We start from the raw sequence: 17,501 nt of genomic DNA, 5'->3' as shown, positions 1-17,501 counted from the left end.
AAATGCACTCAAAAAGGTAAGTTCTGTGGACTTTTCTGAGTTCTGGCATTTTTTAAGAGCCCTAGGCCCCCAGTAAGTGAGCTGTCTCTCATGAGGAGGGAGCCAACTCTGAGCCATTAAATGTTGTGGATGCAATTAAGCCTATCATATAGCTCCAGGTTTGTTTATGTAGCCAACTTCAGCTGGCAACATATGCATTCCAGCAACTACCATGCTTGGAGTCCTGGCTTCTGACAGAGTCATTTAAACCTCATCAGGAAGGGAGATCAAGGGTAAATCATCTGTGCTCTTACCATGCCAAACTAATTTTTCCACCTAATTTAGAACATATCTGTTCCAATGTCTTAGTCAATGGATGATCATCTAGATTCAGAGGAACCCTCCACAACTCCTGTTGTGACAGGAATTATGCCTGTTTTAGGCTGGACCTCAAAGACATTATTGTCAAACTATCTTTAAGTGTCTACGGTAGTTGTCCTGTGAAATGGATAACGTAATGAGTTCCATCATCTGCTCCCATTATACTGAAAATCATAAATGCATTTCTGGAGCTAGGAATATGTGCCTCCCTGTTAATCCATCTTTTTCTTGCATTAGAGAAGATTAACATGGACCCAGAAAACCCCCAGAACCGAAGACAATTATCAATATTTTTTTCTAGCAAAAGAATTTCAATAAAAGTGAAGCTATCCAGCATGTCAAGGGAATTCATGTACATCTTCAAGGAAGTGAAGAATAGAGCCATCACAATGGTGTTGCATTGATTCCATTTGCATTTGATTTGTTATTGTGGTGCAAGAGATGTATGTGGTTAGACAGTGGGGCAGTGGATGCAAATATGTAGGGTAATTATATCCCAACAACAGTTTCAAATTTGCTGAACACAAACGTTTTATGGGGTACGTTATGAGCAGCTCCTTCAAAATATAAAGGTGACAGATATGGTGAGGGACATCTGGAGGATGTTTCCTGATGCTCTAGATGGCACACATACAACAGAGATGACATTGAGCCTAACACATGGAGGGAGACCAGCAGCTAATATATACTCAGAACTGATTTCAGATGAAGAGAAAGAGCCATACAGTGGCCAGGGAAAAATTTAATCTGGGTTGCGCCACTTGGCCAGAACTTCCCAGAAATGCCTTGCACTACAATGGTCCTTGAAAACAATTCACAATTACTGTCAAGCTCACTGAACTCGCGGCAAATTATTCCATGTCAAAGACTTGCAAGTAGCATATCTGTTCTATATAAGCCGTGATCAAATGACATTGTTACTTGTAAAGATGTGAAAAAAAGGTTGGCTTGAGTTCTGTCAAAAACTAACCAATTGAATTCAGGTGTGTACGAGCAAAAAGCATTAAAATTTCACAACTTGGAAAAACCCTTTGTCTCAGTTTTCATTTCTCGTGGATGCTCTTCCTTAACAGAATCTGTCTTTGATAAAGATGAACCTCAGACTGCCCTTACTGGTTAACAGATGGGAAATGGAGAAAGGTTTGTGCAAGCGCTCATGCAGGAGGCTGGGAAGAAGTGGAGGAACAGCAAATCCCTGGAAGAACTTGCAATCTTCAAATCCGCCACACAATCCCACCAGGGCCTCATCAGGTATACCAGAAAAACCTCCCTGCAGGACCGCATCAACACCACCACACACAACACTAAATAACTCTTTACCGTCATCAAAGAATCTGCCAAACTACAAGCTGAGACTGCCAACATCCCTCCATCTCCGGTTCTCCACAACAGACTTGCTGCCTTCTTCCATAAGAATATCAAAGACATCTATGACAGCTTCGGACCCCAAGACTCAATGAACTCACATACAACACCCTTGCCAGGACCCCCCGAACACCCAAGACTCCTAAACACCTGGACCCCCCTCACAACGAATGAGACCCACTCAATCATGAGCAGCATCCACTCCAGAGCCCCTACTGACCCTTGCCCCCACTACATCTTCAACAAGGCCAGCACCTCATTTGCGCTCAAACTCTGCAAGACCATCAACTGCTTCCTACAGTCAGCAACCTACCCAGAAGTCTAGAAGCATGCCACGATCCAACCACTTCAGAAGAAACCCACAGCTGACCCAACAGTCTCAAGAACTAACCCCCATCTCACTGCTGCCTTTCCCAGCTAAGGTCGCAGGGAACGCAATCAACACTCAGCTACGCCAATACATCAAAGACAACAACATACTGGACTTCTCTGGATCGGGCTTCAGAACTAACCACAGCACCGAAACCGCCCTGCTCGCCGCCACAGATGACATCCGCTCCCTCCTCGACCGCGGACATACAGCAGCCCTCATCCTTCTGTATCTTTCAGCCACCTTTGATACAGTATCCCATCGTACCCTATGCGCTAGACCCCACACAGCAGGCATACGCGGCAAGGCCCTTCGATGGATAAACTCCTTCCTGACAGACAGAACACAGAAAGTCAGACTCCCGCCACACTTGTCAGAACCTAGACATCAGCTGTGGATTACCCCAAGGATCAGCATTGAGCCCCACGCTATTCAACTTCTACATGACCCTACTCGCCCCTATCATCAGGAACTAGGGTATGAATATCATCTCCTAAACAGATGACACCCAGCTGATCATCTTCAAAACCGAGAGCCCCTCAACAACCAAGAAGAGTTTCAGGGAAGGGATGGAAGCAGTTGCCAGCTGGATGAGGGAGAGCTGCCTTAAGCTGAACATTGACAAAATCGAGATCCCTATCATGGGACTTTCCTCCTCAGCCTGGGACGACTCCTGGTGGCCCTCAACATTCAGCAGGCCCCCCACCCCCATGAATCCTCACCGTCATCCTCAACTCAATGCTGACACTGACCAGACAGGTCAACTCCGTCCCCTCCACCTGTTTCCACACCCTCCGACTCCTACGGAAGATCTTCAGATGGCTACCAGCAGACTGCCGAAAAACCATGACACATACACTAATCACAAGCAGACTTTACTACGGGAATGCCCTCTAGGCCGGAACCGCCAAGAAGAACCTGACCAAGCTGCAACAGATCCAAAACGCCGCCGCCAGACTCATCTTAAAAATTCCCCATTGTGAGCACATCACAGGACACCAGAAAAACCTTCACTGGCTCACTATCGAGAAGAGGATCAACTTCAAACTCCTTGTGCATGCTTAAAGAGCCCTTCACGACACTGTACCCAGCTACCTCAACCATCGCATCACCTAGTACTCCCCTTCCAGAACTTTCCGCTAAACCCAGCAGTCACTTGCCAATGTACCTGGCACAAAGAAGTCCTCGGCTGGAGGAAGATCTTTCACATACCTGACAGCTAAAAGTTGGAACACCTTACCTCTTCATCTCAGACAGTAGCCATCGCTGCCTCAGTTCAAGAAGGACCTCAAAACCTGGCTCTTCAACTAATCTCTGGGGACACACCTCAGTGCCTTGAGACCATATGGGTGAGTAGTGCACTTTAAAAACACCTGATTGATTGATTGAAAGTAAAAAAAGAAATCAGCTTTAGAATCAAGCTGATACAATTCTATAACTTTCAAAGCATCTATCTGACCCCCACAAATCCTAAGAAGGATATATCCATAGAGGTCCCTTCTTTGCAACAGATTGAGTTTTGGCATGTGACACGGGAATGTTGCCAAATACACAAATTCTGGTCTGATGTAGCAGAGAGGTTATGAGTAGCAGGGCAATTGCTCTGAAGTGGTCATTGCTCTGCATTTTCCACAACAGAAGAGTAGGATAAAGGTTTGTTGCTTTAGGTACTGTCATGGCCAAAAAATGTATTGCAAAGAATTTGGCTAGATCAAAGGTTCTGAAACTCGATGACTGTATAAGAAATATGATTGAATGGGTGGTGGTGGAGGAGAGGCACATGAAACGTTCTTGGAGAGGTGAATGGCTAACAGAGAACCTAGCACAATGGGTGAGAATACTTCAGCATCTGACAAATCCTCCTCATACTTTCCCCGTTTGTGCCTGCCACACCTATTTTAAGGTGTGCGATGGAAAGGACAGGGAAAGTGTGCTCTTATCGTAATAAGGGCATTAGTTCCCACTTTAAAGTGGGAGACGCTTCAAGAGTCCTCCCCCTACAAAGGTGTCTGGAATATCCTGCCTCCTTGTCCTGATGCTAGCCTGTTTGGGAGCACAAAAGAGCTGTGTGAAACCCTTTGTGACTGTGCTGCGGCAGAGTCTTTGTGATGTGCAGGTGTGGTAGGTGACAGCTCCGCTACCCCTTATCAAATCAGAGATGCCCCATCCTGCCAACACTGATTGCGCTTTTGTCTTACAGTCTGGGAGTAATACACAAACACCAACTTCCAGCTACACATAACCAAGAATAAAGACTGCAAGTACCAAATGGTTAGGACAACAAAAAATGCAAAATGTCTAAAAATGGCAGTTTTAGAATTGTGATTTCAACCCCAACCTTACCATTAGGAAAGGTTTTAAATCACAATTCCTTAAAGACCAAACTCAACTTTCCTACCTACTCCCAACTGAAAGTTATCATTTACTGAATGTAATAAGGTAACCTAATGTTATCTTATAGTTGAGGTAGGTCTTAAAGCACTGAAAATCAAATGTAAGAGTTTTTACTACCAGGACATGTAAAAGTTAAAGGTACAAGTCCAACTTTTTAAATACACTGCACCCTGCCTGATGGGCTGTTTAGATCCTACCTTAGGGGTGACCTATATGTATCAAAAAGGAAAGTTTAGCCTTGTCATGAGGTTTATCTTACCAGGTCGAAATGGCAGTTTAAACTCCACATACACACTGCAATGGCAGGCTTAAGACAGGTCTAAAAGGCTACCTAAATGTGTGGCACAATGAGTACTGCAGGTCTACTAGTAGCATTTAATGTACAGGCCTTGGGTACATGTAGCACCACTTTACTAGGGATATATAAGTAAATTGAGTCTGCCAATTGGGTGCAAGCCAATTTTGAGATGTTTAAAGGAGAGAGCACAAGCACTTTAGCACTGATTAACAGAGGTAAAGTGCACAGAATTCTAAAGGTCAACAAAAACTGGTTCAGAAAACAGGAGAGGTGAAGTCAAAAACGTTGGAAGTGACTGCAGAGGGTGCCAAGTAAAACCCAGTCCTTCTCCTGTTCTTCTACATGTCCAGAAAGTGTCCTGAAGAGGGTGGCACATGTATAGATGGCACTAGATTGTAGACTGCTCCGTAATCAATGGGGTAAATGTTCCCAGGAGCAACCCTATCCACTTTTGCAGCAGTTCTCTTTTGCTGTACTGCAAACAATCCCATTGTGCACCTTACTCCCAAAATATTAAACGAAATAACTTGTTCTCCAATGTGCCAAGCCTGTGTGCCCACTAACAGATGTGCAAGGGAATGAGCAGTCCCTTGCTCTATGTTAACTCAAAACTGCTTCAGGGTAGCTCTTCGCTCACTGGGTTAGGAACTAGCCTGGCGGGGGCAACAAAGGTTTGCCTTCTCCAGGTCTCACCTTACATTTACTGGCAAACGGGCAGGTGCCTTTACAAGTTAATGAAGTTCCTGGGTCCATACTAAATGGTCTTCCAGCAAGGGGAAGAAAAACAAATATACACACCTCATTAAGTTCAGCTACTGGAGAGCTAATGCAAATTAGCTTCCAAGAGCTTTAGGCAGGGAAAAGGTAACTTTCTAAGAGATAATTTTCCTAAATGTTTATTAAACATCAAACTTCACCACTGAATTAGGCTTTCAATAAATGTTAAAAATAGTGGTTGAACTATTTATCTAGCTTGTCGTGAACCCGAAATAGCAGAATTAAAATGTAAGATTGCTTCCCAGTGTTTCTCTGTGGACAAGCCAGAGGTTTCTGCAGTGAAAATAGCTTTTGGGTTCTATCTGCTGTAGGGACTCATGTAGGAGGCTGGCCTGGCTTGTAGTGGGTACCAAGGGGTACTTACACTCTGTGCCAGATCCAGTTATCCCTTATTAGTGTAGAAGAGGTGTTTCTAGCAGCTTCGGCTGATAGAAGGTAGCTATAGCAGAGCAGCTTAGGCTGAACTAGGAGACATGCAAAGCTCCTACTATACCACTGGTGTCATATGCACAATATCATAAGAAAACACAATACACAAATATACTAAAAATAAAGGTACTTTATTTTTATGACAATATGCCAAAAGTATCTCAGTGAGTACCCTCAGTATGAGGATGCCAAATATACACAAGATATATGTACACAATACCAAAAATATGCAGTAATAGCAAAAGGAAGTAATGCAAGCAGTGTAAAGTTACAATATATTGCAATAGGAGCACATAGGTATAGGGGCAACACAAACCATATACTCCAAAAGTGGAATGCGAACCACGAATGGACCCCAAACCTATGTGAGCTTGTAGAGGGTCGCTGGGACTGTAAGAAAACAGTGAGGGTTAAAAAAATAGCCCACCCCAAGACCCTGAAAAGTAGGTGTACAGTGCACCTATATTCCCCAGAGAGCACAGTAGTTGTGATAGGGGAATTCTGCAAGGAAAACCAACACCAGCAAAGCAACAACAGTGGATTTCCGGACCTGAGTACCTGTGAAACAAGGGGACCAAGTCCAAGAGTCTCGTCAATGTCGAGAGAGGGCAGATGCCCAGGAAATGCCAGCTGAGGGTGCAAAGAAGCTGCCACCGGATGGTAGAAGCTGTGGATTCTGCAAGAACGAAGAGGGCTACAAACTTCTCCTTTGGAGGATGGATATCCCACGTCGTGAAGAAGCTTGCAGAGGTGTTCCCACGCAGAAAGACCGCAAACAAGCCTTGCTAGCTGCAAGGGTCGCGGTTAGGGTTTTTGGATGCTGCTGTGGCCCAGGAGGGACCAGGATGTCACCACTTGGATGAGGAGACAGAGGGGGCGCCCAGCAAGTCAGGGAGCCCTCACAGAAGCAGCCAGCACCCGCAGAAGTACCGGAACAGGCACTTGGAAGAGGAGTGAACCGGAGTCCACCCGAAGTCAGAAAAGGGAGTCCCACGACGCCGGAGGACAACTCAGAAGGTTGTGCACTGCAGGTTAGAGTGTCGGGGACCCAGGCTTGGCTGTGCACAAAGGAAATCCTGGAAGAGTGCACAGGAGCCGGAGCAGCTGCAAATCACGCGGTACCCAGCAATGCAGTCTAGCGTGGGGAGGCAAGGACTTACCTTCACCAAACTTGGACTGAAGAGTCACTGGACTGTGGGAGTCACTTGGACAGAGTTGCTGAGTTCCAGGGACCACGCTCGTCGTGCTGAGAGGGGACCCAGAGGACCGGTGATGCAGTCTTTTGTTGCCTGCGGTTGCAGGGGGAAGATTCAGTCGACCCACGGGAGATTTCTTCAGAGCTCCTGGTGCAGAAAGGAGGCAGGCTACCCCCAGAGCATGCACCACCAGGAAACAGTCGAGTAGGCGCAGGATAAGCGATACAAGGTTGCAGTAGTCGTCTTTGCTACTTTGTTGCGGTTTTGCAGGCGCCCTGAGCAGTCAGCGGTCAATCCTTTGGCAGAAGGTGAAGAGAGAGATGCAGAGGAACTCTGGTGAGCTCTTGCATTTGGTATCTGAAGAATTCCCCAAAGCAGAGACCCTAAATAGCCAGAAAAGGAGGTTTGGCTACCTAGGAAGGAGGATAGGCTAGAGGTCTGGGGAACACTGGAGGAGCTCTGGGCACCTCCCCTGGGAGGTGCAGGTCAGGGGAGTGGTCACTCCCCTTTCCTTTGTCCAGTTTTGCGCCAGAGCAGGGCTGGGGGATCCCTGAACCAGTGTAGACTGGCTTATGCAGAGATGGGCACCATCTGTGCCCATCAAAGCATTTCCAGAGGCTGGGGGAGGCTACTCCTCCCCAGCCCTGACACCTTTTTCCAAAGGGAGAGGGTGTAACACCCTCTCTCTTGAGGAAGTCCTTTGTTCTGCCTTCCTGGGCCAGGCCTGGCTGGACCCCAGGAGGGCAGAAACCTGTCTGAGGGGTTGGCAGCAGCAGCAGCTGCAGTGAAACCCTGGGAAAGGTAGTTTGGCAGTACCCGGGCTCTGTGCTAGAGACCCGGGGGATCATGGAATTCTCTCCCCAATGATAGAATGGCATTGGGGTGACAATTCCATGATCTTAGACATGTTACATGGCCATGTTCGGAGTTACCATTGTGACGCTATACATAGGTAGACACCTATGTACAGTGCACGCGTGTAATGGTGTCCCCGCACTCACAAAGTCCGGGGAATTTGCCCTGAACGATGTGGGGGCACCTTGACTAGTGCCAGGGTGCCCACACACTAAGTAACTTTGCACCCAACCTTCACCAGGTGAAGGTTAGACCTATAGGTGACTTATAAGTTACTTAAGTGCAGTGTAAAATGGCTGTGAAATAATGTGGGCATTATTTCACTCAGGCTGCAGTGGCAGGCCTGTGTAAGAATTGTCAGAGCTCCCTATGGGTGGCAAAAGAAATGCTGCAGCCCCTAGGGATCTCCTGGGACCCCAATACCCTGGGTACCTCAGTACCATATACTAGGGAATTATAAGGGTGTTCCAGTATGCCAATGTGAATTGGTCAAATTGGTCACTAGCCTGTTAGTGACAATTTGTACAGCAGAGAGAGCATAACCACTGAGGTTCTGGTTAGCAGAGCCTCGGTGAGACAGTTAGGCATCACACAGGGAACACATACATATAGGTCACAAAGTTATGAGCACTGGGGTCCTGGCTAGCAGGGTCCCAGTGACACATAACAATCATACTGACAACATAGGACTTTCACTATGAGCACTGGGCCCTGGCTAGCAGGATCCCAGTGAGACAGTGAAAACACCCTGACATATACTCACAAACAGGCCAAAAGTGGGGGTAACAAGGCTAGAAAGAGGCTACTTTCTCACAACTCGTTAACCTTATTTTTTTTATTGAATATTTTTAGGGCTGGACATTGGGTGTAGTTCTCAAGCACAGATTTTGGCCTGGTCTCTACAATATGTCATGTCCTGTATCCAGTGGTTGTGCCGGGGCACTACATTTTGCCACTGGTGCATAGCCACTCTCTACTTGGCCAGTACAAGGGCCATCTCAGTGAACCATTATGTTTCTTTAGGCAAGTCAATTGGTCCAACCAGCAGGCCATTGGAGGGTGAGGGAGACAAAGTGGCACCTCCCATTACGCTCAACGAGTTGCACACTGGTCCAATACAGTAAAACTTTGGACAGCTACAAGCAAAACATAGATATCCTGCATTAATCACACCACATTGTTTTACATTTCACCTCAGTATCTGTGGCAGACTTAGCCATGCGTTCGGGGGTAATGTAGAGTCAATGTAGAAATTTAAATTGAATACGTAAATTAAAGGCTGTGGAGCGTTCACGTATAAAGGCTGTTTGTTCAGATAGTACCAGCAACAGTAGCAAACTCTGCTAAAGTAATTTAGCCAGTATTTTATTATCACTGTTCAATAAGGGTAGAGCCTTTTAAGAATCGCACTTCCTAGAATCTCTACTCGGCTTGGGCAGCACTGTTATGATGGCTCCCGCAAGGAGGGGAGGGGTGTGTACCCTGGAAACTGCATCCTGCTATACCGCCAGCAAACGGGTATAGTACCTTGATATAGGCCCTCATTACGACTTCGGCGGTCTTTCTGAAAGACCGCCAAAGCCGCGGGCACCACTATACCGCCAGCTGGCGGTATTTGGGGCTCCTTATTATGACTTTTCCGCTAGGCAGGCGGATGGAAACAGCGTTTTCGTCTGCTGGCTAAGCAGAAAAGTCACATCAACATTGCAGCCGGCTCATAATAGAGCCGGCGGCAATGTTGATGTGCGGCGGGTGCAGCAGCACCCGTCGTGCATTTAACTGCCCGAAATTCGGGCAGTGAAATGCGCACGGAGGCTGTGCCTCGGGCCCCTGCACTGCCCATGCCAAGTGCATGGGCAGTGCAGGGGCCCCCAGGGGCACCCTGAGTCCCCCTTACCGCCAGCCTTTCCATGGGGATTATGGCCGCCTGGCGGAAGCCTGGCGGACACTTGGAGGGGCCGGCGGTATGGCGGTGACTAATGCGCCACGGTCATAATACGCTGGCGGTACACCGTTAGCCTGTTGGTGGTGTTACCGCCAGCTTACCACCGGCAGCCAGGGTCATAATGAAGCCCATAGTCTTTATAAAATTCTATGGGCAGACCATGCCCACCTGAAGCCTTGCCACTGAGCAGGGAACATATTGCACTCTTGATGTCCTATAACATAATCAGAGAGTTCAGCAGTTCTCTTGCGACACCCCCTTGATTCAACCTTGTGCGATTTGATCCAAGTAAGCCGACATATAGCCAAGCATCCCCTTTGAGCCCTTTAAGTAAATGGACCAGGTATCAGTGCTGAAATGCCCCAATTATGTCGCCCGAAAGAGAGGTAATAACACCATCATCGCAAGTTATACTGGCTACATGATTATGGCAGCAGTCCAATTTAAGCACCCATGCTACAGTTCTGCCAGGCCTATCACCCTCCCCGAAGAGTCAGGCTCTGGTGTTCCTACCCAGGTAGAGGATCCTGCGATATGCAGCTTCTCCAAAATCCTGCACCTCCCCTTGAAGCCCTCTGAGTAGAGGCAAATGTTTAGTGCTGGCATACAAATTTTACAGCAATTTAATATCTATCTCAAGTTGATCATGTGTGCAGCGCAGCAATCTAAGTATCCCAGAACTTTTCACAATACACCCCAGTGTGCAGTGCAGCGATCTAAGTATCCAAGAACTTTTAACAATACACCCCATGCATGATATACACCTTGAAGGCTTTCCATAAGGTAGTTACCTCTGCAACCCTCCCCTCTTTAAGGTCGAAGAATTCAAATATTGCAGACCTGACGTCAGCATGAAACACCCCGTCACAGAGTTCCGAGCCTTGTAGGCACTAGATAATAAATTGGGGGGAGGGTGGACGTGGATTCTGCAGTGCAAAGCTGACCAGTGAATAATTGGACAGGATTATGGGGTAAAGATTGGAATCATGTACTGCAGTTGCCAGTGACTGTGTGCCCAGTCACATATCGATCCAAGAGGAAGGGTCATGTATGGAGGAGTAATACATAAATTTGTGTTCTGTTGGATGCAGCGCCCACCAAACATCTACCAGATCATACATCTGTATTAAGTGTTGGAGGGCGCTAGCAGCCCGGGAGGGCAGTCTATTCATGCCTAGGGACCTATCCTTCTGGTCAGAGAGGGCCAGATTGAAGTTGCCACCCCAAAGCATAGGCCAATCCCCACACTTGCTACATTTTAGCATTATGTTGTTGAAGAAATCAGGGTTGTCAACGTTAGAGAAGTAAACATTCAACAGCAAAAGTAACTGAGCATTAAGTGTCCCTGCTACTAAGGGAACACTCCTGACCATGGCAGTAATCACTTCCCGCACTGAAGGCAGTAGTTTTTTTGATAATTATGACCACCCCCAAGAGTAAGTGGATTATGGGGAAAAATAGCAGTGGCGCAGCTTAAGTCGAGCCAAACATGGAGATGCTTGTATGTGATATGCAAGTTTCTTGCAATAGGGTAATATCTATCTTATGCCTGTCGAAATAAGCCAGTACTTGCTTGGCTTTGCGCTGGTTATTTATGCCACAGACATTTCAACTCAGTAACCGCATCATATGTAAATGTCATATTCCCCCAAGCGGTCTTTAATGCATGTAAAAGTAGTGATGTTAGCCAAGTCAAAGCAACAGTTATCCACTGCAGAAACTGACAATAACAGGAAAGCAAGTCTAGAGCAACAAGATTAACTCCCAGTCGTTCACCCGTCCCCTTACCCCCCATGCCATAGAATTAAATTAGAAAACACCAAAGGTCATATCAGTTAAGAGTGCACTCAACGCTTGGGGGTGCCGTGGAGCACAACCAGCCTTGATAAGAAATCCACATATATTCATCTATAGCTACTGTGGCTTGGTCGTACAACAGCATGAATAGGTAGGGTAGCTGAATACAAGAGCAGACATCAAGCGGGTCATGGAACCAGTAAGGTGCAATGGCTAGAGGGATCCTAAACAATACAGTACATCTATATAATTGAACCTGTAAGTAAAAGGTGGTTCACAAAGTAAAGGCAAACTAGAAGTGATACAGCAAAGAGTTGTAGTCATTGTCGCTGAGAAGAGAGGCTTTAGGGGCCATTACGAGTTCGGCAGACGGTTTTCAATGTCCGCCGAACTTCCGACAGGGAAGTTGTCGCCAAACAGGCTACCTCCCCGCTGGCCCCATTAAGAGTTTCCCACTAGGCTAGCGGGTGGTAACCTTGGTTTCCACCCGCCAGCCTTGTGGCAATCAGACTACAGCATTGTCTCCGGCTCGTAATCGAGTCGGCAACAATGCTGTAGCCTGCAGGGTGCACCTACCCTTGCACTGTTAACTGTCTGCAAAGCAGACAGTGAACATTGAGATGGTGCTGGGGGGGGGAGGGCTGCAGTGCCCATGCCAAGTGCATGGGCAGTGCAGGGGCCCCCTGCACCTGTTCTCCGCCAGCCTTTTCTTGGTGGTGTTATTGCCATGAAAAGGCTGGTGGAGAATGAGGCCGTAATCCCCAGGACAGCGCCGCTTGCAGTGCTGCCCTGGCGGATTAGGATCTACTCCATCTCCAGACCACTGGGATCCAGGATCCTGGCAGAGCTGGCGGTTCACTTGTGGTCCGACCACCAGGGTTTAAATGTGGCGGTCGTGAGTCTGACACACTTGTAATGAGGGCCTTTGTGTCTGATTTGTTTTTGTTTAGTAGTTTTTTGTATCAGTTTGATGTTACAAAGCTTTTGAACACCTGTGCAATTCAATTGCATAACGGTCAGCCCTAAAAAAAAGAAGGCCGTCTGCTTGGGCAATGCTTATGTTCATACTCCATTTACAAAAGAGGTTCTGCATTTGCTATATATAGACATCTATGTTGCAATTTTTTAATCAAGTATTAATAGAATCTAGAAATATTACTACCATAACTTAACAACTGGTTTGCTTTTGTGTTTATTTGCCTTAAAAATATATTTTTACTTTTCATTGTGAGCTGCTATTTGCTTTGGAATATATTCAAATCATGGACTGATGCAGCTTTTATTATGACAAAGTTGAGTATGTGTATTTCAATAAATTACATTAGTTACTTATATGCCATTTGCAGCAGGTGACTTGTTTTTCTTGGTTCCGTTTTGTATATTAAAAATATCTAGAATAATTTTGGCGAAAAGTGTGACAATGTTAGCCATAAATACATTTCATGTTTTGGTTTTAGATGCCGAGATAACTATCATGGTCATAACCAAGCCATATATATATGACAAATCCATGTAGCAGTATGCATTTTTCCCCACCAATAGCTTTAAATGGAACAGTACAGAGCTTCTGCGCTTATTTAATTTAAAAAGGAATGTGCTAGCAGGGGGTTCACTACTATTACTAGGAGAGTACCAGCACATTTCATTAGCAAACAAGTACTCCTAAACACATCAGAAGCCCTCACACAGATCCAGCGAGCACCAGACACACTGGTCTGGCAAACAATGAGCCTAACGACCAAGAAAACATGTAAGTCTGTATAAGCATGACCCAAAACAAATAAAAGAGATATCTTTGGTTTGGTTGTTCAAATCATGAGGTTCATTTATTGTTCTTTTACAGTCATTGATTAAGTGGTACTCCATTTTGTTTACATGGCTCATAATGGGGACTTTAAATAGGCTATGAGGGTGTTCAAGTCCTGCTCTTGGAATTTCAAGAGGCTGATATTATTATCTGCAGATAGAGATATTTTGGGGGTTTGTTTGGCTGAATTATGTTTTTTATAAGGAGAAAAATATTGTTCTAAACTTTGATGTTAAATGTAGACCTTTGATAGCCTGGATTATAGCATGTTAAATGTACTCTTTATTGAATAGCCATATTTTTTCTAACTTGGAAACATTTGTAGTTACTTCAGGTCTATGTGACAAGTTTTATAGTATTTATATTTGAAGATTAAAATGTAGTATAAATAGAACATCCAAGATGGATTGTTTCATAGTTGTATTGGGACCTTTTTGTGATTTGTGGCTTGAAAAGGTAAGATGCTAACAGGTGTATTTCTTTCAGAATGACAATATCTAGCTTAGGGTATATTTCTGGAGAATCTTTGGTGATAATTGTGCAATTACATTCTCTCCAGTTCATCTTTTAGATTCCTTTATCATTGGGTTGTTGCGAAAGAGAGAACAATTGGATTCCGTTTAAGGGATCTGTTCTCTAATCGTGATTTTCAGAAAGGAGAGGTATGATTTCAGACTGAACTCATATTCTTAGATGAAAAGTATATTTTTAAGATTTGTTGCAGGGGAGTTTAATGCGGACAATTGCACTTATAAATTCTTTCCTATTCTTTCTTTAGATTCCTTTATCAAGGGGTTTCTGTTAAGATAGATGTTGAATCAGAGTTGCAATGGAATAATAGATTCCTCTTTGTGGTACCCCTTACCTAACACTGTCTAGGTGAGTTTCAGAGTTATTGATCATTTGGCAATTGTTGTCTGATTGATATCTTGGATTTATTAAGTACCAAGTCAATTCATTATACGCTTTAGGGAGATAATTTGAATTGCATAAACAGCTGAAGAACTTGTGAGAAAACATTTTGGTCTTCGTCCATGTTATAAGTGGGATCTTATTTTTTTTTAGAATTATTTAAATAGAATAAGCAAAATAAATTTGTTGTTCTTTTGATACTACTACTGATGAAATCTCTTTTGGATTTGATCTCAATTTTAAGACTGCTCTTGAGATCAATTTTCGTTATCAGCAACTCATTGACTTATAGGACTTTTCACATGGGTCACAAATCACGTTTGCATCAATTTATAATTATAATTTATTCTTGGTCATAATTGATGTTATTTCAATCTGATAAGAATTTGATGTCCTTCTTTGTACTCATATGTAATAGACCTTTGTTATAACAATTTATGATTCTCTTTTATTACTCAATAGCGTCATTGTATATTTTTTCATTTGATTCCAAGCTATATGTGTTGTAATCTGCATAAGATTTTCACTTTCTATTCAACATTGTACTTTTTAATTTGCTTTGTCCTAACTGGTGTGGGTTTCTAACAGTGATGACTAAGAAATAAATGACTTGGTTCGCCATCTATTTGTGGAACAGATTGTTATCTCAGTAGTTGAAGGTGTACATGCTTGTGACTCGTTTACATTTACTATGAGTGTTAGGTTATTGATGATTGTTTTTTGCTTTCAACATCCCTGAAGAAGTGACTGTGTCGCGAAACACGTGTTGACTGGGCTAACTGTACTTTTATGCAGACGAAAATTGGTATTTCAGAGGTTCACATTGGAATAAATTGCAAATATGAATAATCAATGGATCAGTAGTGTCGACATTTATTACATTCCAGAGTCTCAAATCAATATGAACCAAGCTCTAGTCTAACAATACACATGGCTATCAATAATTGTGTACATGGACAACAAACTAAAAGAATAATACATTTTCCCTTCCATCCCTTTAATCGCAGAGATGCAATTAAGAATGCAGATCTATCCATAACTAATGCATCTACATCAATAACAATTAAATACCTTTTCACTAGACTAGAAACTGCATACTAACTCTAATAATGGTGTATTATATATGACTAACAACAACAATTACAACTGTCACTACAAAGTAACACTTTGCTTCATGCAGAAGTGTGCTACTTGTCCACAAAGTGTTTCCTTCTCACGTCAGGAGTGATAAGTGCTACATAAATCAGCATTGACACTTCAAAAACAAAATCATACACCTATACCTCCACCAATTACATACGGTCACCTAGCCGAGAATATGAACAGATCACAAAACCGTAAAATTACATCATTACAAACTGAAATAGAATCTGGTCGGACACAGTAATCCTGGAATCATATGAAAAGTCACTAGTATGCCAAAAGCTCAACAAAGCCACATGAAGATCAGAGTGTGTACATTACATATGCCTAGGACTTAACAGACACTTTCCACTTTGTGCAGGTCTTCTGGAATTAGGTGACTCTGCAGTGTTTTCCACTTAATTATATATTTGCCACACCTGCCACATAAATCCATCATCTCCTGCTTAATCTTCATATCGTGTTTCTACCATAAACGAATCAAAAGTTAATAAAATTGTGGCAACCGGTGTTGCAGCGCAGTTGTGGGCCCTATGCAAAGGTTGAATGGTCATCTTTCAGTTGCTTATTATGGTATTTAGATGTTAAACTGGTAATAACGAGGTGCATCTGTTGCCCAGAAAGTATTAATTTGAAGAAAATGACAGAATTATGAGTAATACTATCAAAAGATCTGTTGTGTTAGGGGGGTCATAGTTTGTCTTTCCTTGCCGCATAGTTTAGTCAACTCTGCCACATAATAATTCCAACATTGCCTGTGTGTAACATTTAAACTTTGCTACATATGTTAGCATTTCTAGAAAGTCTAGACCCTCATTTTACCATCTTAATCCTACCTTCGTCGTACCATCCTCAGTGGTACATGCAAAGTGCCACTTATTGCATGAGCCACGACTATGCGCTACATTTAGGTGTATATAAAAACCTATAGCACACCGAGTCTTAATATCCATTTTACTAAAATCCTACCACTCCTTAGGAACTATGGGCCAGATGTATGAAAATGCAATTTCGCATTTCTTATAGGGCTTTGTGCATCTGAAAAGCCCAGTTTGCATCTCTTAATGGCCCGCAATAGCGATTCAGACTGTTAAGAAATGCAACACGGCTTTATACACCTGGCCCTAAATGATTTAAGCACCAAAATCCCTCCCAAACGAAACAGTAAGCCTAAATATTCAAAGTTCACGTCCGCTTAACAGTAAGTATAGTTTAAGTGAGCTGGGTACTGCCGGTGCTAAGCACAAGCAGTTCTAAGCAAGCATTTGCAAAGCAATAGGTCTTGCATATTTCAAACAAGTTGTCATCTTTGACAACAGCGCCCACAAGCAAAAACAAAGAAACAATATGAGTGGAAACTGAGAAAAGACGACTTAAGAAACTAAAAGTTAGCTTCAAAAAATAAAACTGCAATTTTGCTTGTCTTGCTGGGCACGTTTTTGCCAGTCACACGTCTTCTGTTTGTGAGGCACTGAAAGTTAGAACAAAATAGTACCTTGATTACGTCAGGAGCAGCAGACGGGCACTAATTAAGTTGAAATCAATTATTGCTTGATCCGTGCTCTACATAGAGGAACGAAATTATGCCAGACATGCCTTGACGAATTATGAGGCTGTAAACAAATGGTGAGCGACAGGCGGGGTTCCAAGCCTTTTACTTAACACAACAGTGTCTCGCAAGCACATGCACTCGCAGGCTCGACCCCAAAAACAGGTGCTGAGGTGGGTTGGATTGGTAAGGCAGCCAGTCAGGCATTGGCCGATCCCTCAGGTTCACCTGCGGGCCGGTTGTTTAGGGCTTCTGGAAACCAGCCCACAGAGACTTAGGCCCTCATTACAACCCTGGTGGTCGG

Source organism: Pleurodeles waltl, chromosome 5 (assembly GCF_031143425.1).
Source record: "Pleurodeles waltl isolate 20211129_DDA chromosome 5, aPleWal1.hap1.20221129, whole genome shotgun sequence".
Lineage (NCBI taxonomy): Eukaryota > Metazoa > Chordata > Amphibia > Caudata > Salamandridae > Pleurodeles > Pleurodeles waltl.
The sequence above is the reverse complement of the archived record's forward strand: the minus strand, read 5'-3'. Positions refer to the sequence as shown.